General features: G+C 38.7%; 1 long non-coding RNA gene across 1 annotated transcript in view; it reads left to right on the top strand.

Annotated features, from left to right (window-relative positions):
- Nucleotides 1-305: 305 nt before the first annotated feature.
- LOC123378957 overlaps nt 306-24774 on the top strand; it is a 38610-nt gene continuing 14141 nt past the window's right edge. The window contains exon 1 of the long non-coding RNA XR_006585304.1: nt 306-884. This is a non-coding gene — a long non-coding RNA (uncharacterized LOC123378957). The remainder of the gene's footprint in view (nt 885-24774) is intronic.

Here is a 24774-nt window from a genome sequence, read left to right as displayed (position 1 = left end):
GTACTCTTAGAAAAGAGGCTCCTGAGAGATCCATCATCCCTTCTGCCAAGTGAGATTAGTGAGAAGGTGGGGTCTATGAAGAAATGTGTTCTCACCAGACACCAGATTGGCCACTGCCTTGATCTTGGACTTTCCAGCCTGCAGAACTGTGAGAAATAAATTTCTGGGGGCACCTGGCTGGCTCAGTTGGAAGAATATGGGACTCTTGATCCTCAGGGTTGTGAGTTCCAGCCCTGCTTTGGGTGTAGAGATTACTTAAATAGGAAGGAAAGAAGGAAGGAAGGGAGGAAGGGAGGGAGGGAGGGAGGAAGGGAGGAAAGAAGGAAAAAAAGAAAGAAGAAATTTCTGTTTTTTAGAAGCACTGCTCTGTGGTATTTTGTTATAGCAGCCTGAACAGACAAAACCACCATGCTGCCTCCCTGGCCTATAATAATACAGCTCTCTCCTGGAGCTCTGTGATATTGTGGTTTATATTAAGAAATATATATTTGGTCCTCCTCCCTGGTTCCTGGCAAATAACTCCTAAAACCTTTGTAATTTCTTAAGTGATAAGAGTTATAGGGGCATCTCTCTTTCTCAGCTTCTGAAATAGCTCCAGAATGAAATGGATGTCTTTTGTTATTCATAACAAGCCCCTTTCAACCACATCTGAATTTATATTAATACAATGACTTTTGGAAAGTCCCTAAGGATACTGGGGGCTGGTTGCCAGGGGAACCAACTGTGTGATTAGAGGGTTGGAACTTTCAGTCCCACCCCACTCTGACCTCTGGTGAGGGGAGAGGAACTACAGGTTGACTCAATGGCCAATGATTTAATCAAACATGCATTCTTAATGAAGCCTGCATAAAAACCCAAAAAGGATGGATTTGGAGAGCTTCCAGGTTGGTAGACATGTGGAGGTGCTGAGTGGGTGTCAAGCCAGAGAGATCATGGAAGCTCTGTGCCCCTTTTCCCATACTTTGCCCTATGTATGCATCTCTTCCATCTGGCTGTTCCCAAGTTATATCCTCTTATAATAAACTGGTAGTCTAGTAGGTAAACTGTTTTCCTCAGGTCTATGAGCTGCTCTAGCAAATTCCCCAAATCCCAGGAGGGGGTTATATGAATCTCTGACATATAGCTGGTCGGTCAAATGTACAGGTGACAACTTGAACTTGTGATAGGTGTCTTAAGTTGCTTAGTGTCTGCAGTGCTTAGTCTTGTGGGGCTGAGCTCTTAACCTGTGGGATGTAAACTATTTCCAGGTAGTATAAGAACTGAGTTAAATTGTTCTCACTCAGCTGGTGTCACACAATTGTTTGGTATAGGAAAAAAACTACCACACATTGGTAATCAGAAATGAGAATAGGACTGTGAATAGACAGAAAACAGAACAGTATTTTTTTCCTAAACAGACTCTAAAGACATCTAGTTCTGAAATGCCTGAGGCCATGGTTCTTAAACTATAGAGTGCTTTAGAACCAGCAAGAAGACTGAAAACCCAGATTGGTGGATTCCATCCCCAGTTTCTAACTCAGTAGGTCTAGGATAGCATGTGAAGATTTGAATTTTTAACAAGTGCACACTCAGTGCTGATGGCACTCTTTCCTGGAACATAATTTGAGAACTACTAGATCCAGACTTATATCTCATGTATGAAGTGGTTTCAGTCTAAGGTAAGGACAATTAAAATAAGGATAAACAGCCTTCACAGTAATAGATGTGATGTGTTATACAATATTTCAAAGTATTGCACATGTGAAATAATGGTTATATAGCTCTCACTAAAAAAATGTACAAAACAATGTTTCAAGGACAGAAATTTACAGGCTAGTAATAGCCAATTCCATTTTACTTTTCAAAAATGTTTTCTTTATTTTAGAGAGAGAGAGACAGAGCATGAGCAGGGGAGGGACAGAGAGAGGGGGGAACAGAAGATCTAAAGTGGGGTCCGTGCTGATAGCAAGAAGCCCCATGCAGAGCTTCAACCCACAAACTGAGATCATATCCCAAGCCAAAGTCAGATGCTCAACTGACTGAGCCACCCAGGTGCCTCCCATTTCACTTTGAAAAATATATATGTTTGTTTATTTTGAGAGAGAGAGAGAGAGCGTGAGCAGGGGAGGGGCAGAGAGAGAGGGAGACAGAGAATCCCAAGTGAGATTAGTGCTGATAGCTCGGAGCCTGATATGGGGCTCAATCTCATAAACTGTGAGATCATGACCTGAGCCAAGATTGAGAGTCAGTATCCCCATTTCACTTTTTATCTTATTTTATTTTTTTATTATTAAAATGTTGGAGAGAGAGAGTGTGAGCAGGGGAGGGGCAGAGAGGGGGACAGAGGATCTAAAGTGGTCTCCTCGCTGACAGCAGTGAGCCCAATGCGGGGCTTGAACTCATGAACTTTGAGACCATGATCAGAGCCGAACAGACACTTAACTGACTGAGCCACCCAGACGCCCCTCCATTTCACTTTTTAAATAGATTTATGTAGTATTTTCCCAGGTCCCTTTGTGCCTCTAGTTTTTCTCTTGAGTTTTCTCAAATGCCATTTTCTTTTTACAAATACTTACTTATGAGAGGGGGTGGTAAGGGCAGAGAGAAGGAAAGGGAGAATCCCAAACACGTGGGGTTCAATCCCATGAATGGTGAGATCATGACCTGAGCCAAAAATCAAGAGTCAGCTACTTAACCAACTGAGCCACCTGGGTACCTCTCAAATGCCATTTTCTTGATGGCATTCTTCAAAAAGAAGCTCCATTGAGCCTGTGACATCTAGTCTGAGTTCCTTGTTTTTAGCTTAAACTTTATATCCTCTGCCAGTGCCTTCCCTAGTTCCTTGAAGGCTCAGGCCTGTCTCAGTTCTTGAGTGAATTCCAAGAGGCAGAATGTGTCTCCTAACGGTTCTTCCTCTGCTCAATTCCAGCCCATTTGCCAGACGTTCTGGTTTACGTCTACAAACCTCTGCCTCGGGGCCATGCCCTCACAGTTACAGTCAGGAGTGCAGTCTCCTGCCACATCCGGGTTGATCTCCTGGAACCATCTCTGATACCAACAAAGAAGTTCAGTGTTCTCCATGTTTAGGCACCCTATTCAGAGTGGATTCTTTCAAAACAACAAAAAAAGAAAAACCTAATGGTGCTAATGTACAAGTAGTTTCTGCAGCTGAAAATATTGGTGTTTTTTTAAATTGCTAAAAAAAATTTTTTTTAGCATGTGCATGTGAGAGTGGGGGAGAGGGGCAGAAGGAGAGAGAAAGAATCCCAAGCAGTTTCTGTGTTCAGCACAGAGTCCAATGCGGGACTCAATCCCATGACCCTGGGATCATGACCTGAGCCGAAATCAAGAGTCGGACACTCAACCAACTGAGTGACCAGGCGCCCTTGAAAATATTAAGTGTTTTTGATATTTTATTCTTTTCTCCTGGGTTCCATGTTCAAACAGTGGCAACTTGTATTGAATAAATATATCTTTATGGTGTCTCTCTCATTTGCCTCCTTTCCATTCTTTGCTCATCCTCTGTCTTGTTCAAGACCGGTAAGAATTGTTTTGTGTTCATGATGTCTCAGAGTTAGAAGAGAACACAAGTATTATCTTGTCCAACCACCTATTTTGTGCTTGAATTCTCGCTTCAACAGTTTCATCGTGTGCAACACATTTATCAATGGGGAACTCAGTATTTCTTGAATCATAGCCCATTCAGTCTTCATAGGATATCATTACAAAGTTCTGTATGTCAAACACATGTGTATATAATATCACTTAAAAGAAAGTCATTGTAATATTTAAGGTAGAAGCAGTTAAGTATACAGAAAACAAAGGAAAGTGCATTAAATAGAGCTATTTTTTGCATTTGTGAAAATGATAGATTTCTATCAACTGTAATAGCTTATACCTGTATTATGGGTCCTGTTTTGAATTTTGAGAATAGTAGTGCTAGGCAGCCTGATGAAAATTCTCAAGAATATGAGTGATTTTTAGTAGTTTCAATAGAGACAGAACTGATATCCTAAAACAGATGACTACCATGGATAATTACACATAAGGAGGACTCTCATGTATATATTAGTGGTTTTTATCCATTACTGAGCATAGATTATATGTGACGTATGGTAACATATATACACATATAATTCAGGAAGATGAATTAAAAAATAATATAAGATTGAAGACTTTGAAGTACAGAAATTAGTCTTGAAATTCACAACTCATAGGATTTATCAGCTTTCTACTTACAGTTCTGTCATTATCTTATACAACACCCTGAAGTCTTGGAGAACTCAAATAGCTTCAACACATTCTCCAGATGCCTATGAAGTCAAAGGTCTGTAGCTCCTGGTGTGTTATTTAGACTTTGACCTCTGATTACCGTATGATGGACTGCAGAAAAATATTTAACAACAAATCTTTTAATGTTTTTCTCACCCTTTCCCTATTTGGTTGAATCCTGGAAACCTTTGTCCTCTCACCTATATGTACTTATCCCAGCATCATCAGAGGCCCTGTTAAAAGTTTTTGTCTTTAGTGAAAATCAGAGTCTGGTAAGATTAAACCATCTTATTTAGAGCCCATTAGATATTAGAATGTCTTGTTCTCTTGTATTTTGGCTTTAACTCTAAGATCTGCCTAATCAAACCTTGATATTCTACATGGCAGAACATAAGCTGCCACACTGATCCCAAATTAGATCTCTTGGTTTTTAGTTCTACTTATAAATAGAAGCATCAGAGGAAGCATTTAACTTGTGGACATATGAAGTCAACTAATAACTAGTAATATTATTTGGTTAATTCAAGGAGATCACAGAACCATTTAGAGCCGTAGAAAAATATCCATACATGGGTGGCCCAGGAGAGCTATTTAATTCCTAGAAATCAGAAATTTCTGTTATATTTTTATTCCCATTTTTTTCTTATACTTCTACTTCACACATGAAAAAAGGAAAGAAATTACCTATCATTTATCACTTATCTGTCCTGATAGTCATTATCATAGAACCTCATTAAAAGTAATTAAAACGTGTCACAGAATTCTCTTTGGAGGGCTGCACATCTCTGTTGAATTTCTGCTAGTCCTCTGGAAGGCACTCTTGTGGCATGCGAAGTGATCCAAGGGGTACACCGGCACATTGTTAATCTCAGCACCCTTAATGTGTTAGCTCTTTTTAGGAATAATTTAAACACACCTTGGATTGCCCTTATCACAAAGTGCTGCTCTTATTACAATACCCAAAATAACAACAGGAGGGGGGTGGGGCAGAGATAGACAATGTGTATATCTCTAACCACCTATCCATATATTACCACTACTGTAGTGTATGTCTTAGTGTATATCATATAGTGTAATGGATAGAACAGTGTAGCATATATCTAAGTGGAAAGCATAGCATATAGCCAGGGTCAGCTTCAAGGGCACACCGCTTATAGAGTCTCACAGGGCCCTGCACTTAGAAGGGCCCCATACCTGGTTGAATGCTCAGCTGTCACCATCTTGAAATTTTTTATTTTTTAACAAGAGGCTCTACATTTTCATTTTGCTCTGGGCCTTGCAAATTACGTAGTCTGCCATGGATAATGAAGTGTATATTCTTCTAAATACCTACCTACCCACAATTCATTTTAGCATGTATTCCTTCAATCTAAAAAATAAAAAGACCTATAAAATATTTCTATATCAAATATAAATAAGTAATGTAAATATACATAGGAAAATACTAGTTTTGTTTTTCATTTAATATATTATGGATGTACTGAAGAATACTGTTTTGTATTATCAATCATAATTTATTTAACTTCCTACTGATGGACACATATATCTCCTGTTCTTTGCAATGACAGAGTGAACATCCTTGAGTATACATCTTTGCTCACTTGCCCACTATTTACCTAGGATAGACTTCTAAAAGTAGAACTGCTGAGTCAAAGGGTAAGGGCTTTTTTTCCTTTTGAGGAGAGAGTGGGAGAAGGGCAGAGAGAGAGGGAGACAGAGAATACCAAGCAAGCTCTAGGCTCTGAGCTGTCAGCACAGAGCCCGATGTGGGGCTCGAACTCACAAACCTGAGATCATGACCTGAGCCCAAGTTGAACACTTAACCATCTGAGTGGCGCCCCACCCCACCCCCACCGCCAAGGGGTAGGAACATTTAAAATGTGATACATACTACCTGATTGTTCCTCAAAAGATTGCACTAGTTTATATCAATCTAAATCCCACCCACAGATTATAAGCAAATGCTCATGATTGCCCCACATGCTAGCATAATAATTTAGATTCACCTCTGCCAATCTGATAGTGCTGGTATTTCTAATGGCATTAACCTGAATGATTAGCTCACTAGGATTTCATTGATTCTGCTAATATGGAATGGAAGTTTACCTATCGAAGTGACTACCTTTAGGTAGGGAGAGATTTTGTAGAGGTCTCCTAGCCAAATATTTGAGGCACTCTAAGCTCCCACCTTTTCTTTCAAAATAAGGATTTTGTGTTCCGAGTGTAACATTGAAGGATGTTGTAAGTGCTCAAATAAACCCTTAGGACGTTGACCTTGCTATCTTTCTGCTCTTAATCTCCCCAACTTTTAAAACCCTTTTTATTTTATTTTATTTTATTTTATTTTATTTTATTTTATTTTATTTTATTTTATTTTATTTTATTTTATTTTATTTTATTATTTTTTAAGCATTTTTTTAAATTTTTTTAAATTCTTTTTCAATATATGAAATTTATTGTCAAATTGGTTTCCATACAACACCCAGTGCTCATCCCAAAAGGTGCCCTCCTCAATACCCATCACTCACCCTCCCCTCCCTCCCACCCCCCATTAACCCTCAGTTTGTTCTCAGTTTTTAAGAGTCTCTTATGCTTTGGCTCTCTCCCACTCTAACCTCTTTTTTTTTTTTCCTTCCCCTCCCCCATGGGTTTCTGTTAAGTTTCTCAGAATCCACCTAAGAGTGAAAACATACGGTATCTGTCTTTCTCTGTATGGCTTATTTCACTTAGCATCACACTCTCCAGTTCCATCCACGTTGCTACAAAGGGCCATATTTCATTCTTTCTCATTGCCACGTAGTACTCCATTGTGTATATAAACCACAATTTCTTTATCCATTCCTCAGTTGATGGACAATTAGGCTCTTTCCATAATTTGGCTATTGTTGAGAGTGCTGCTATAAACATTGGGGTACAAGTGCCCCTATGCATCAGCACTCCTGTATCCCTTGGGTAAATTCCTAGCAGTGCTATTGCTGGGTCATATGGTAGGCCTATTTTTAATTTTTTGAGGAACCTCCACACTGTTTTCCAGAGTGGCTGCACCAATTTGCATTCCCACCAACAGTGCAAGAGGGTTCCTGTTTCTCCACATCCTCTCCAGCATCTATAGTCTCCTGACTTGTTCATTTTGGCCACTGACTGGCGTGAGGTGATACCTGAGTGTGGTTTTGATATGTATTTCCCTGATGGGGAGGGACGTTGAGCATCTTTTCATGTGCCTGTTGGCCATCCAGATGTCTTCTTTAGAGAAGTGTCTATTTGTGTTTTCTGCCCATTTCTTCACTGGATTATTTGTTTTTTGGGTGTGGAGTTTGGTGAGCTCTTTATAGATTTTGGATACTAGCCCTTTGTCTGATATGTCATTTGCAAATATCTTTTCCCATTCCGTTGGTTGCCTTTTAGTTTTGTTGGTTGTTTCCTTTGCTGTGCAGAAGCTTTTTATCTTCATGAGGTCCCAGTAGTTCATTTTTGCTTTTAATTCCCTTGCCTTTGGGGATGTGTCAAGTAAGAAATTGCTACGGCTGAGGTCAGAGAGGTCTTTTCCTGCTTTCTCCTCTAGGGTTTTGATGGTTTCCTGTCTCACATTCAGGTCCTTTATCCATTTTGAGTTTATTTTTGTGAATGGGGTGAGAAAGTGGTCTAATTTCAATCTTCTGCATGTTGCTGTCCAGTTCTCCCAGCACCATTTGTTAAAGAGACTGTCCTTTTTCCATTGGATGTTCTTTCCTGCTTTGTCAAAGAGTAGTTGGCCATATGTTTGTGGGTCTAGTTCTGGGGTTTCTATTCTATTCCATTGGTCTATGTGTCTGTTTTTGTGCCAATACCATGCTGTCTTGATGATGACAGCTTTGTAGTAGAGGCTAAAGTCTGGGATTGTGATGCCTCCTGCTTTGGTCTTCTTCTTCAAAATTCCTTTGGCTATTCGGGGCCTTTTGTGGTTCCATATGAATTTTAGGATTGCTTGTTCTAGTTTCGAGAAGAATGCTGGTGCAATTTTGATTGGGATTGCATTGAATGTGTAGATAGCTTTGGGTAGTATTGACATTTTGACAATATTTATTCTTCCAATCCATGAGCATGGAATGTTTTTCCATTTCTTTATATCTTCTTCAATTTCCTTCATTAGCTTTCTATAGTTTTCAGCATACAGATCTTTTACATCTTTGGTTAGATTTATCCCTAGGTATTTTATGCTTCTTGGTGTAATTGTGAATGGGATCAGTTTCTTTATTTGCCTTTCTGTTGCTTCATTATTAGTGTGTAACTGATTTCTGTACATTGACTTTGTATCCTGCGACTTTGCTAAATTCATGTATCAGTTCTAGCAGACTTTTGGTGGAGTCTGTCGGATTTTCCATGTATAATATCATGTCATCTGCAAAAAGTGAAAGCTTGACTTCATCTTTGCCAATTTTGATGCCTTTGATTTCCTTTTGTTGTCTGATTGCTGATGCTAGAACTTCCAACACTATGTTAAACAACAGCGGTGAGAGTGGACATCCCTGTCGTGTTCCTGATCTCAGGGAAAAAGCTCTGTTTTTCCCCATTGAGGATGATGTTAGCTGTGGGCTTTTTAAAAATGGCTTTTATGATGTTTAAGTATGTTCCTTCTATCCCGACTTTCTGAAGGGTTTTTACTAAGAAAGGGTGCTGGATTTTGTCAAAGGCCTTTTCTGCATCGATTGACAGGATCGTATGGTCTTATCTTTTCTTTTCTTAATGTGATGTATCACGCTGATTGATTTGCAAATGTTGAACCAGCCCTGCATCCCAGGAATGAATCCCACTTGATCATGGTGAATAATTCTTTTTATATGCTGTTGAATTCGATTTGCTAGTATCTTATTGAGAATTTTTGCATCCATATTCATCAGGGATATTGACCTGTAGTTCTCTTTTTTTTACTGGGTCTCTGTCTGGTTTAGGAATCAAAGTAATACTGGCTTCATAGAATGAGTCTGGAAGTTTTCCTTCCCTTTCTATTTTTTGGAATAGCTTGAGAAGGATAGGTATTATCTCTGCTTTAAACGTCTGGTAGAACTCCCCTGGAAAGCCATCTGGTCCTGGACTCTTATTTGTTGGGAGATTTTTGATAACTTTGATATTTGATATTTGAAAACTTTGATATATTTTTGATAACTTTGATAACATTTATTTATTTTTGAGACAGAGAGAAAGACAGAATATGAACGGGGGAGGGTCAGAGAGAGGGAGACACAGAATCTGAAACAGGATCCAGGCCCTGAGCTGTCAGCACAGAGCCTGACATGGGGCTCGAACTCACGGACCACGAGATCATGACCTGAGCCAAAGTCAGCCTCTTAACCAACAACCACCCAGGCCCCCCCCCTTTTTTATTTTAAAATAATTTCAGACTTTCACTAAAGTTCTAAGAGACTAGTACACAGAATTTTCATATACCTTCCCCCAGATTCCCCAAATGTTCGCATTTTACCACATTCGCTTTAACATCCTTGCTCTTTCTCTGAACTCTGAAAATAAGTTATATGCATGATGCCTCTTTACCCCAAATGTTTTGGGTTCATTCTCTTATAGAATCACAGTGTGTTTATCTAAGTCAGGAAAATTGATATAAAATTATTTTTACACATTTTTAAAATTTCATTAATTTTCCCAATAATTTTCTTTATAGAAAATGAAGAAAAAAATTTCCAGTTCAGGATTCAAACTAGGGTTACACGTTATATTTAGTTGTCGTTAAGTTCCCCCCAACCACACACACTTTTTTTGTTGGTCATATTTTCCTAGATATATTCTAAGCTGATATAAAAAAAACAAAACAAAACAAAACAACCTTTTGGCAACCTGAATTTCAAAAACCTGGTTGGTTACCTTTTTTTTGGTATTTGTATTTTTTTAAAGCAAAGTTGCTTAAAAAGGAAAAAAATAAGATCCAACAGGTTAAAGAAGTGACACACTGACTATAAATAATAGAAATTTGAAGCAGTAAATCATAAGCTGTAAAAAATAAAAATATCAAAACCCTTTTAATAATGCTCTGGACTTTTAAGAAAAGTCTTCTCAGGGCCTTCCTAAAAAGATTGCCACATTTGCTAATGGTACCAGGTATTAAGAAGTCCTATTTGATTATAAACAAATAAAGTGACCTCTTAGTTCCTAGAGAGTAAAAGGAGGGAAAAAAATGAAGTAGATATAATGAGAAATGAGTAAATTCTGGAGACAGGGGCAATTGCATTCCTAGTAGGAGAACCCTAAGCAGTTTTGTTTTCTCTTGATAGTTTTTATTAAAACCAAAATAGTGTGAGGTATGTTAACCAGGTAAACCAAAGCTTTAACTATGGTTAGCACATGAGTCGATACCCTGAGGCACTCAGGATTTTTGATAGTTGCCATCAATTGACCTGAGAGCTTCTACAACTTAAAGTAAGTTCATAAAGAAGGTGCAGATGGGTGTTTTACTTATTAAACCAACTTTCAAAAAGTCATCACAGCCTGTCAAATCGTGTTTTAACTACTTTGAATGAAACCTCATTAGGCTATTATTTTTCCCATTTTACCAATGGGGAAGAGGAGGCACAGAGAGGTAAGAGCAATTTGTCTAAGGTCACGCAGCTAGCGGGTGACTGGGAAGCTGAGAATCTCAAGGGAACACCTATAGGACCCAGGGTGGTTTAGACCCAAGAACTCTCAAGACTGACCCGTTTGTTTTACCTGGAGGCTAGGGTCTCATGCTGAGGATAAATGGCCGCGAGCACAGTCAAAATTCAGGTGGATGGAACAGTGAAGAAGCAAAGAGAAGATCCAGACTAATGTGGGAAAGGGAAACACTCAGAAAGCCTCGGAAAGCAAACTGCCCTATTTTTTATCAAAGTTATAAATGTCTATCTGAACCTGTCTTCCTGCTTAAGGTTCAGGAAAACGAAATTCACATAAAAATGAGCAATAAAAAAAATCACGATCTGATGCCAGATGAAGTTATAAGAAAAAAGAATAAGGAGTTAAATAACAGCCATATAGACAATAAAAGCATACCAGAAAGGCCCAAAAAGCAGGTCCAAAGCACTGTTTTAGTTCAAAATGAAGTTAAACCACATGAAGAAAATTATATAAGAAATGAAAGAGCAAGATAAATGGGAATTCAAAAAGGAAGTGACAAAACCTCAAGAAAGAATTCAAAATTAAAGTAGCAGAGCTGAAATTCCTACTCTGGAGCCTGGCTCCAGGGCTCCTGCACTTTAGACCCAGCACAGGGCTCCTGGGGCAGCTGCCTCCAGGTTTATTAATGAAGCTGCTAAATCTCTTTACTTTCAAAAGTCGCCTTAAAATATTTTTAAATAATAAATGTTGAGTAATTCTAGTAAAAATTATTATTTTAAATAAAATATGAACCTTTTGTTTTATCGTATCATGGGTGCATCACTAGAGAATGAGAATTTCAATCTTAGACCCTGTGGTTTCAATCCAAAGATTGTGGTGCCTTACTATACTAAATGCAATTTTGTGAAAAGTGAATACATTTTTTTTGGAAGCCAGAACCATAAAAGTGGCAGCAATGTCAGTTAATAAATGGCAGCAAATGTCACAATATATTATGGAGACATTATACTTATGTAAAAACTCACTCAAAATTTATTTGAGCAATCCTTTGTAATGCGTTATTATGAATTGGAATTTTACCATCATAAAGGTGTGAGGAATATGTTCAGGAAAAGGATGCTGTTAGCAGAACTGAATGGTAAACTTAGAACAATCATTCTCAGGGTGGGAGACCATGTGCAATTTTAAGAAATGAATTAAATATGACTATTACTCTCCTAATACAACCCAAGAAAATTGAGCTTGATAAAATCTGTTCTGCTGGTGGATGAGTTGTTCAACCACGACAAGGCACTATAATGGAATAGAATAAGTCTGACATAGTGATATAGACCCTGATGTGTGTGCATGTGTGTAAAGAGTACACTGGAGGTGTATACAGACTGAATATATTCAAATCACTGTGGTAGATTTTCCAAACTAAGAGTACCCCGATAAAGCCCATCCTGCCCTAACTGAAAACCACAAATATGAAATACTAAGGTGAATTGGAGAGATATTTGGACTATGTGCAGAGGTTGTGTATTCTAGCATAGATAATCATGGAAATTTTTCCAACCTCTAAATTTGGTTACATAAAACATCAAGTTAAATGCATGTTGAAAAATCTTAAAGAAAAGGGATGGCTTTGTCAGCAAGTTGTTTTTAAGTTCTTCATAACTGGTTTCATTTCTTTGAGCCAACATAGAGCTGAAGGAAAAAAAAATGTTTTAACTGGATTCTGATGAACATAGAGATCCTAGGACTTCTCGAAGACAATTTCAAATCCAGTCTTTGGATCTCCAAGTGGGCCTTCCTTACCAAGAAGGGAAATGAAGGCGAACTAGACCTTTTTTTGCCCACTGTTCATAAGTTAATTTACTAGTACAACTGAGCCACAGATGAGCACAGGTAACATTAACCACTTTATCTGGGGCTCATTTCCAGTGTGAATTTGGACCCTGGACTCCAGGTGACTTGTGCCTGTGTTGTTTCCTAGCACCTTAACCTCAGAGCCTAACACAGCCAATTCTTTCTTTCTTGCCCAGTGACTGAATCCTTTCATGACTTGTCCAATTCTCTGCCCTTTTTCTAAAAAAAAAATTTAAAAAAAAAAAAGCATTTTCACTGCTCATGGCACATTCATTGGAGCTTGGAGGTCAAGAGATGAGAATATTTAGCTCAATTTGACTCAGTCCATTTTATTTTTTTGTTAGCAGCTTTTAACATAAAGTTTGTTGCAGTATGATCAAAATATTTGATTAAAGTGAGACTTGAATTTTGAAGAGTCCAGTTTATTGTTGATACCATGACCCTGGGAATACGATAATTAATTTGTTCTTATTGGCTATATAGACATTCAGCTTTATTTTTACATAATACAATAAAGAATTTTGGGGCTTCTGGGTGGCTTATTTGGTTGAGTGTCTGACTCTTGATTTCAGTTCAGGTCATGATCTCACAGTTCGTGGGATCAAGTCCCGCATCAGGATCTGAGCTGACAGTGGGGAGCCTGCTTGGGATTCTTTGTCTCCCTTTCTCTCTGCCCCTTCCCCATTCGCATGCGTGCATCCACTTTCTCTCTCAAAATAAATAGGTAATATTAAAAAAATACAATAGAGAATTTTATAGTAACAATATTAGTAAATTCTGTGGAACTTCGGGGAAAGCACCATTTCCAAAGCAGATACAAAAAACTACTTCTGTAGTTTAAAAAAATGTAGCTGTTTTTTTTTTTTTAAGTTGTGGTTTGTGGTTATTGTAAGGTAATCAATAATGCATGTGGTAAAAATACTTAAAGAAAATCAAACAGGGAGTTATCAAGTAAAAAAACAAATCTTCCTCCCAGATCTGCTCCCCAGTCTTCAAGGTTCCCTCTAAAAAAGACTGTAACAGTTTCTGAAGCTAAGATTGATGAGCAGGTGGTGCATTAATCCCTTTACAACTCAATCTTAGTCTTTTAAAGACTTAAAAAACCAGGTTGGGCTATGAAACTTTGCACTGTTGGAAAAAGCCACACAGCATTGGTTTCCTGAGAGTTATCACTGGTGTTGCTTACACGTAAAGTGGATACGATCCACAGTTTACAAATGATCGCACAATAAAAATTAGAATGCCCTGTTGTGGATCATTGAATAGATACTGTTCAGGTTACAGTTTAACCATCCTAAAGAAACCAAACTATGGAAATAAATGGTAATAAGTGAAACATGCATCAGAGATTTAAAACAATTTCATTTTAATTTATGGTTTGGAATATTCCCCCTCCCTCAGTGTTACCGATTCTGAATGACTGTTTAAGGTAATTGTTACCAGGGGCACCTGGGTGGCTCAGTTGGTTGAGTGTCTGACTTTGGCTCAGGTCTTGATCTCATGGTTTGTGAGTTCAAGCCCCGTGTTGGGCTCTGTGCTGACAGCTCAGAGCCTGGAGCCTGCTTCAGGTTCTGTGTCTCCATCTCTCTCTCTCTCTCTCTCTCTCTCTCTCTCTCTCTCTCTCTCTCTGCCCCTCCCCTGCTTGCACTCTGTCTCTTTCTCACTCTCTCTCAAAAATAAATAAACATTAAAGTAATTGTTACCTTGATAGTTTTCAAAGAGATAGATGTGCTAAAGATAAATCCATTTTTATAAGCCAAATTATAAATATTTATCTTTTCATTCACCACTTTTTCTTTTTTTTTTTTAAGTTTATTTATTTTTGAGAGAGAGCAAGTGAGGGAAGGGAAGAAAGAGAGGGAGACCGAGGATATGAAGTGGGTTCTGCGCTAGCAGCAGAGAGCCCCATATGGGGCTCAAACTCACAAACCGTGGGATCATGACCTGAGTTGAAGTCGGATGCTTAACCAACTGAGCCACCCAGGCGCCCCCATTCACCGCTCTTTGATATATATTTTTTTCACATAACAAATTCCTTGTCTTTTCATGGTTAATACCTGCTTATCTTTGATATCTGAAAACTACATTTCTAAATTATGGTGAATATAGTCTCCCTTTATAGTTCACTGCATTAAGCTACAATCCTAGAGAGAATATAGAATAGATATTTTCTATAAAAAAGTTATTTATGTTCTAGATTATTTCTTTGGTTGTATTTTGATAGCCCAGAACCCAATATTTCATTAGTGTGATCTGAGTTATTTTCTTCCAATATATTTCTCTTAACACTTGTCCACAGTGAATTCAGTTGTCATATTTCTGCATTTTTACAGCCATTATTGATTGTCACTACATTTTACAATCCACACAATAAACATTCATTTCTTTATCCAGTAAACATTCATTGAATATGCACTCTGGCTCAAAGTTGGATAAGACATAGTGCCATTTTTAACTGTCTCACAGTGTTTGGCTTGAGAAGCCAACCAACATGGAACAGTAAAACACACTTGAACGAATCAATTTTAGAAAATGTTAATACAGAAGATACACTTACAATCAGGACACCATGGTGAAACATAATAATAATGTTGGCAGAATACACTTTACCCTTAGAGGAATAGTCACTTGCTATCCTCAGATAATTGGACAAGAGCTCAGAAATGTTATTCTGTTATATTCAGAATAGCAATGTTTGGTCATTCACGATTTTAATTTGTGTCATACAAACTCTGAAAGAATTGTTTCATTCTAGTTCAAAAAGTTTTACTTTCTGGTAGCTACTCCCAGTATGGGGAACTGGGGGTGCTTGGTTTGTTTAGTACTAACTTGCTAGAGTTGATTATGGAGAACATTGCCAAACTAAGACAGTGTCATTCGCACTTCCATTCAGGAATAAATTGTAGAAAAAGTCTAAGGTTCCTCTGTAACATCATGGTCTGCTTCTGTAGTAGATACACTCTATCTCCTAACTTTTAAGTCCTATATTGTATTGAAAAGCAAAAATCATGTGGTTCAATTGTTACCTAATCACTACAATCTTTTAAAATTATTATTACCACCACCACAGGCAATAAAAAGGAGCATCCTGCATCTTTCAACTGAAGCCTCTAGAATTTGTCCCCAAATCTATTCCCAGTTAGTTGTTCCTTTTATCAGTAAATAGTAGCTCTGTCCATCCAGTTGCTTGTGGTAGAAATGTGGTTGTCATGCTTGAAAATTCCATCTTTTTGTGAAGTGTACTTCACATCCAATCAGTGACTTTTCTACTTTCAAAATACTTGTTGAATTTGTCCACCTCTCTCCATCTCATTGTCATTGCCCTAGTCCAAGCCACGAATGTATCTCTCTGGCTGATGGTGAAAACCTTCTCACTGGCCATTCCATGTCCATACTTGCCCCTTCTCCAATCCAATTCTCAACAGCTATGAGAGTGACAGTTTAAAGAGAGATCACGTTTTGCCATTTGTCTTGGTCTCTTGTGGCTACTGTAACAAAATACCACAGACCAGTTAGCTTATAAACAACAGAAATTTATTGCTCACAGCTCTGGAGGCCTGGAAGTCCAAGATCAAGATGCTTCTGGTGAAAGACTTCTTCCAGTTCATAGCTGGCAACTTCTCACAATGCCCTTACATGTTTGAAGGGCTAGAGATCTCTCTGGAGTCTCTTTTCTACAGGCACTAATGCCATTCAGGAGGGGGGTTCATGATCTAATCACCCCCAAAGTCCCTACATCCTAATACCATCATCTTTGGGAGTTAGGATTCTATACATGAATTGAGGAAGCAGTCATTTCTCTGCTTAAAATCTTTAAGTGGTTTCTCATTGCCCTTAAGATAAAATTTAAAAATCCTTAACATGACCTCCCAGGTACTACGTAATTGTTACTGTCATTCTGAGCTCTTGCTCACTCACTATGCCCCAGCCATATAGACCTCCTTCCTCCTTCCATATCCCTCAAACTCCTTCCCATCTCAGGGCCTTCTTATGTGTTGTTTCCTCTGTTGCCTTATCCTCGTGGTGGAGAAACCCTCCTTCAGGTCTCAGCTTGAATGTCACTTTTCCTTGAATCCTGATCTGGCAGGCTAGATTTGGTTCCCCTGTTGTATTTTTCTCAAAGCACTCTATTCCTGTTCTTTATAACAGTCACCAGTAATAACTATATGGTTATTTGTGTAATTATTCATTCAGTGTCCATCTTTTCCACTATTATAAACTCCATGAGAGCAGAGACCTCACCTGTTTTTTGTCACATTTTATTCAAAGTACCTATAGCATTTCCTAGATGATAACTGCTCAATAAATATTTGTTGGAAACAAATGAGGGTAGATATCAAAACACAACAGAGTTTAATTTATGAGAGTTTTGTTTAAAGTGCATCTATAATCAACTGAATCAGTAAAGAAATTAATCAATTAGTTATCTTTTCTGAGCTTTGATAGCCATATACTATGGCCTAGTCAGTTTTGTACAAGTCAAATACCCCTGTATTGTTGAGTTGAATACAGATTGTCTTTTTATCTTTCTGTCTCTTAAAAGAATTTTTTTTAATGTTTATTTTTTTTTGAGAGAGAGAGACAGAGACAGCGAGCAAAGGAGGAGCAGAGATACATGGAGACAGAATCTGAGGCAGGCTCCAGGCTCTGAGCTATCAGCACAGAGCCTGATGCAGGGCCCAAACTCACAAACCATGAGATCATGACCTGAGCCAAAGTCAGACGTTTAACCAACTGAGCCACCCAGGCACTCCCCTGTCTCTTTCAAAGCAGTCACAGAGTCTATCTTGTCTGGCCTTTTACTGGAAAGTTTTTTTGAATCTCTGAGAAGCTTCACCACGCACCCACATCTCTCTTGCTGTGGTGTTGACCAGAATGTTTTCCTCCACTGTTGCTAACCTCTCGGGGCAACATTACCAGAACTTCCTGAAGGGAAGTACCTTGTCTTACTCTTAGATTCCACCAACACTGTTCTAGTTATTTTTTTTTTATATATATATTTTTATTTTTGAAAGAGAGAGATAGAGCACAAGCAAGGGAGGAGCAGAGAGAGAGGGAGACACAGAATCCAAAGCAGGCTCCAGGCTCTGAGCTATCAGCCCAAAGCCATTGTGGGGCTCAAAACCACGAGCTCTGAGATTATGACCTTAGCTGAAGTCGGACACGTAACTGACTGAGCCACCCAGGCGCCCCAAGACTGTTTTAGTTGTTGCTTCTGTGTCTTCGTTATCAGATGTAAGTCCACATACAGCTTGCCAATGACGTTGCTACTGTTGCTGCTTGTGATTTCCATTTACCAGTCTTTCTTTACTTGTTCCCAATGTCATGACATCTCTAGAAAATTATTTTCTTTGGAAGACTAGGAAATTCTTTTATTTTTCTTCTCTTCCAGATCATTTGAAACATATAACTAAAATGGTCCTTATAGTTCCTTTGGGCACCACTGTGGTACCTCTCCCTAGTTTTTATCCCTAAGCCAGTTCCCTATTACATAGGGCAGACTCTAAGGAGGCCCCATGATCTCTACCTCCTGGTATCCATGTCCTGTGAAATCCCCTTCCCTTGAGTGTGGGTGGATCTATGACTTGCTTCTAATGAGTAGAACACAGTAAAGGTGACGGGGTGTACTTGGTCACATGGATGTGATTACTTCATTTGTTTTTAAGTTTTTATTTTATTTGTTTTTGAAAGAGAGCATGTGCATGTGTTCACATGAGGGGCAGGGGAGGGGCACGTGCCCAGGGGAGGGGCAGAGAGAGAAGGAGAGAGAGAATCCCAAGCAGGCTCCTTGCTGTCAGCATACAGCCCTACATGGGGCTTCATCCCACAGACCATGAGATTGTGACCTGAGCTGAAATCAAGAGTTGGTCGCTTAACTGACTGAGACACCCAGGTGCCCCATGGATGTGATCACCTACTGAGGTTGTAACATCGGTCTTGCTGGAAGGCTTTTTTGCAAGCTGCCATGTTGTGAGCTTCCCTAATGAGAGGACCATAAAGCAAGGAACTGATGGCAGCCTCCAGCCAACAGCCAGCAAGAAATTGAGGATCTCTGACTGGCATGCTGAAGAAATTAGATGCTGCCAACAACCATGGGTATAGAAACAGATCCCTTCCCAGTTGAATCTCAGGTGAAAATCCAGGCCTAGCCACCACCTTAATTGCATCTTACAGAGAATCCAGTTCAGTGGTACTCCAAAACTTAACTCATAAAACAAAGATAATAAATGTATGCTGTTTTAAGCCACTAAACTTACAATAATATTGTTATGTAGTGATAACTAATGACTATGTCCATCCTTGACTGAAATGCTTTTCTGACATAATATTTTCCCATCCATTTACTAATATCTCTCAACATGGAATTTGGTCACAATGAATTTTGAGAAAATAGATATTATAGAGTCCTTTTTCTACACTTAATTATTTACCTACAAAAAATGTCTCATCAAGTATGACTTTTGCCTTAAGAATTCTTAGAATCATTCCTTCTGTTCCCCGGGATCACGTATATGTACATATTCGGAAGTAATACCTTTTATTTATTTAATGTTTAAATGTTTATTTGTTGATTTTGAGAGACAGAGAGAGAGGGAGAGACAGAGAGAACACAAGTGGGGGAGGGGTGGGTGCCAGTGGCGGGGGGGGGGGGGGGTGCTCCATCCCACCAACTGTGAGATCATGACCTGAGCCAAAATTATGAGTTGGACGCCTAACAAACTGAGCCACCCAGGCACCCCAGAAATAATACCTTTTATAATTGATTCCATCAGTTTCCATTTCAAGAAAATAAGACTACAACTACTCCTTCCTGGATAAAACCTCCATCATGAGTAGGACAACTCCTGTTCTAGCACAGTGTAATCTAACACAATGCCACTTGTTGAGTGTACAGTCTAAAGATATTTCTCTGGAGGGGCACCTGGGTGGCTCAGTCAGTTAAAGCGTCCGACTTCAGCTCAGGTCATGATCTTGCAGTCCGTGAGTTCGAGCCCCACATCAGGCCCTCTGCTGACAGTTCAGAGCCTGGAGACTGCTTGGGATTCTGTGTCTCCCTCTCTCTCTGCCCCTCCCTTACTTGCACTCTGTCTCTCTCTGTCTCTCAGAAATAAATAAACATTAAAAAAAAAAGATATTTCTTTGAAAACTGATGGCTGAATGTTTGGTTCCATGCCATGTATATTATATTAGCAGTGTGTCTGAATTAGAATCTATCTGATCCTGGGGCGCCTGGGTGGCGCAGTCGGTTAAGCGTCCGACTTCAGCCAGGTCACGATCTCGCGGTCCGTGAGTTCGAGCCCCGCGTCGGGCTCTGGGCTGATGGCTCAGAGCCTGGAGCCTGTTTCTGATTCTGTGTCTCCCTCTCTCTCTGTCCCTCCCCCGTTCATGCTCTGTCTCTCTCTGTCCCAAAAATAAATAAATAAATGTTGAAAAAAAAATTAAAAAAAAAAAGAATCTATCTGATCCTAAAAATGGCTAGATGCATAGTGTAAGTTGTAGGTTAGCATTGTCTAATGGAAATATAATGCAAGCCACATATGAATTTTAAGTTTTCTAGGAGCTACATTTAAAAAGTAAAAAGAAAAAGGTAAGATTGATTTTAATAATATAATTTATTCAGCCCAAGATATCCAAAATAGTGTAATTTTAATGTGTAATAATGTAATAAAATTTATGAGATCTTTTCCTTTTTTTTCAGTGAGTCTTCAAAGTTCCATGTGTTTTTTACATTCATAGCATATCTCAATTTAGACTAATCTTGGTTTATGTGCTCCGTAAACACATGCAGCATGTATTGAACAGTATAGCTTTAGAGCTTTACATGAGCATGTTAAACCACAGACATACAATAATCCACACAAATTCTGCTTAAGGCAGCTGGATTCTTTTGGATTAAAAATGCATATCCTATATACACATGTAAATATAAGATCTGAGTGGGTAGGTAGGCATGGATCAAAGAAGGGAGCCTACCTATAGAAGGGTAAGTACTCTAATTTAATAGTTGTGCAATGGGTCCTTGGCATGTGCAGATTTTATATTTGTAGTGTTACCTGCCCAAGAGTGACTCTTGTGAATTTGCTGTAGTTCTTATAAATTTGCTGTGGTGTGAATTTGAATTGGCCTGACTATGGCACCAGTTCCTTTGCTGGTGTTTAAGCCTGTCTGACCTCCCTTGTCTGTATTTCTGTACTTATCTCACAAGTGTTAATGTTCACTAAAAGCCTGAAGGAGTCACTTAATTTTTATCATTTATGTTTGTGGCACTTTAAGGAAGAGATCACATGTGTAGTGAATATACAGACTTGGGGGCATGCTTGTGCTAAGACTGAATCCTTCCCCAATGTCACATTTTGATGGAGCTATGAGGGTCTTGTAAGACTAGATTGTGTTCTTCTGTCGGATCCCATTTAAGCAAAGTCCCCATGAAATGTCATGCTTCATTTGTTGAAAGTTTTCTTCATAGCATACTGCCAATTTTTCTTTCTTTTCTAGATATTATGCTATCTTAATGATATTCGTTAAATTGCTTAATGAGCCAAAGAGAAAACTGTTACTCTTAACGTAATAAATTATTCCTTTCAGAAACTTTCCATTTTAAAGCTCTGTGAAGGAGGAACAAAGGACCTTTACCTGAAGATTATTAAGTACTCTTTCATCAGATACAACTCATTCTCAGTTATAGAGGGCTAGAGTGTTTCTCAAGAATGATCTAGACTCATGGCTTTGTCTCTTTCTCCTTGATGTGGATAAACCATGTTATGAATATGTCTTAAATTTTAGTAGTAAGTATGTGGATAGTTATTATATTTTAAATATGTTTAAATAGTGTATAATTAAAAAAATTTTTTTAATATTTATTTTTGAGAGAGAAAGAGAGCACAGGGGAAGGGCAGAGAGCAAGGGGGACAGAGGATCCAAAGTGGGCTCTGTACTGACAGCAGTGAGTCCAATGTGGGGCTCCAACTCACAAACCATGAGATCATGACCTGAGCTGGAGTCAGATGCTTAACCGACTAAGCCCCCAAGTGCCCCAATTTTTAAAAATGTTGATGAAAGGGGCGCCTGGGTGGCTCAGTCAGTTGAGCATCTGACTTCGGCTCAGGTCATGATCTCACAGTTTGTGGGTTGGAGCCCCACATGAGGTTCTGGGCTGATGGCTTGGAGCCTGGAGACTGCTTCAGATTCGGTGTCTCCTTCTCTCTCTGCCCCTCCCCAACTTGTGCTCTGTCTCTCAAAAATAAATAAATGCAATTAAAAAAATTTTTTTTAATTTTTTGACAAAAGTTCATTCAACTTTTTAGATTTCTTTCCATCAATATAGGGTTTCTTCATCATTGGCACTACTGATCTTTGGGCCAGATAATTGTTTTTGATGGCTGTCTTATACATTGTAGGATCATTGGCCTCTGTCCACTAGATGTTGATGTCTTATGTTCTGCCATTTCTGTTCCTATAGTCGTTGTTAACTTAGGGCCCTCATCACCTTCCCTAGATTCCATTTCAGTCCCTAGACTAGCCCATATATTCAGTATCCTACCTTGCTGATAGACCATCCACATTGCCATAAAAATAAATACCTATAATTTATTTAACCTCTCCTGTGTGCCATGCAAGTGTTGAGGGCTTTTCATTTGTCAGCTTTCATCTGACAGGATGAAATTGAGAACAAAGAAGTTAGGTGACTTGTCCCAGATGATACTGCTAGTGAGTACAAGATAAGATTCAAATTTACGTCTGCTTAACTTTTAAAGCCTATGATTTTTATATTATCACACTGCCTAAATATAATTCCTCCTAAAACATGAGTGAGACTTGTTCCTTCCTTTTCACAAATTTTCAGCATCTTGTATGACATGTCTCAGGCAGCATGACTTGTCTGTTCCTTTTGACATTCTGCTCCCATAAGTATTTCCATGCACACTGCATTCTTATCTCACTAGATGGTGACCATTTTTGCAAATTTGCCACACATATTCGTGTTTTTATGCCTTTGCTCAAGCTGTTTCCTCAACCTGAAATGCATTTTCCATGTCTTTTTCTTCTCCAAAATTCTAATCATTGTTCAAAACATAGCTCAAATATGTGTTGGGTTTTGTTTTTTTCTTTCCTTGTAAAACTTTTCCTGATACACCCAGGATGAATTGTTTCTTCTACACTTCCATAACACAATGTTTATTACACAGAGCTTTTAGATCATCTTGTTCTACTGAGGACTTTCCTACATATCTGTCTGTAAATACCTGGAAGGTATTTATACTCCTTATTTATACTATGCCCCATTAAAAAAGATTGAGGTGACTAACTAGAGGCTTTCTCTTTATAGCTCTATATTTCCTAGAACACATCACATAAGGGTTTTAAGAAAACACACACACACGTTGCTAAGAATTGAATACATGGACAAGTGAATGAGTGGATACATGACAAATATTTATGAGTTCTTTCCCTGACTATGTGCATTATAGAAAGTTTACAAAATACAGGGAAAAATAAATAATTCACGTACTCATCACACAGATTTTGGAAAATGTCCTTCTGGGTAGCTGATGTTGAGAAATAGCTTAGAAAATCATCTCCACGTGCCCTTCGGTATAGAGTAGACCTAACAGGCAGAAGGCCACAGATGCACAGACCTGAACTCTCAGAGAAACATACTTTTATCAAGTGAGGCTGGACACATCAAGATATTGTATAGGTATTTTTTATGAATAGATATAAAATTCAAAAGCTACAAGGGATATAGAGTGAAAGGAAAGTAAATCTCCCTCTACTCTTATCTTTCAGCCACTTAATTCCCCTTTCCAAAGGCAATGATTGTTATCAGTTGATTTTACAGATTTTAAAAGATGATTATTCCAAATAATACTTATTTTTTATATATTCCTCTTATATCTTGGACAGAAGATGCTATTAACAAATAAAATATCTAAATAATAACCCCACTTTAGCTAGAATTACCAGTAAATTAATTTTGTGAGGGGCGCCTGGGTGGCGCAGTCGGTTAAGCGTCCGACTTCAGCCAGGTCACGATCTCGCGGTCCGTGAGTTCGAGCCCCACGTCGGGCTCTGGGCTGATGGCTCAGAGCCTGGAGCCTGTTTCCGATTCTGTGTCTCCCTCTCTCTCTGCCCCTCCCCCGTTCATGCTCTGTCTCTCTCTGTCCCAAAAATAAATAAAAAACGTTGAAAAAAAATTAAAAAAAAATTAATTTTGTGAACTAGCAATTATTTTTAAACATAGGGGAAAGAATAGTCTTGAGGCTGCAGTAACATGCTATATTTTATCCATTGCAGTGACTTTGCTCCTGGAGAAAAATCGCATAACCATGTAATTTGACATCTTCAAAACTGTCCCCAAATCATTTTTCCAAATCATCTCTCTCTCATGTGTGGGTATTTTAAAACTTTTGAATTTCTCACATCTTTGACTCTGTCACATTCTTCCCTTACTTTTTTTTTTAAACTGAAACTCTTAAAAATTTTTTTAAATGTTTATTTATTTTTGAGAGAAAGAGAGTGTGAGCAGGGTAGGGGCAAAGAGAGACACACACACAGAGACTCCTAAGCAGGCTCCAGGCTCTGACTTGTCAGCACAAAACCTGACTCAGGGCTCGAACCCACGAACCATGAGATCATGAAGTGAGCTGAAGTTGGATGCTTAACCTGACTGAGCCACCCAGATGCCCTTCTTCCCTCACTTTTAGCAGGTGACTTTGCCTCTTCTTCATGGGGGAAAAGAAATCATCATCAAGGTTTTCAGATGCACTCATGCAAGTTTTGGAAGGAATGTATCACGGTCTATTTTGTCCGGAAGGAGACACCCTGAGGTGTGGATCTATACTGGCTCATGGGAAAAACTAAGTCAGGTCATAGAAAAAAAAAACAGATTGAAAGGCTGTAACAAGGAGATATGGGGAAAGAAATGCATAGATGGACATCTTTAGATTGTGTCCAGACTACGAGAATAACTGTGTCCCATGGATGCTTGTCAAGGACTACTACGGAGGATACTCTCAATGTTCCCAAACTGGCCTTTTCCCAGGCATCTAAGTGTTTGTTCAATAAGCTTTTAAAGTCTTGATAATGGCA

This window comes from Felis catus, chromosome C2 (assembly GCF_018350175.1).
Source record: "Felis catus isolate Fca126 chromosome C2, F.catus_Fca126_mat1.0, whole genome shotgun sequence".
Taxonomy (NCBI): domain Eukaryota; kingdom Metazoa; phylum Chordata; class Mammalia; order Carnivora; family Felidae; genus Felis; species Felis catus.
The sequence above is the reverse complement of the archived record's forward strand: the minus strand, read 5'-3'. Positions and strand labels throughout refer to the sequence as shown.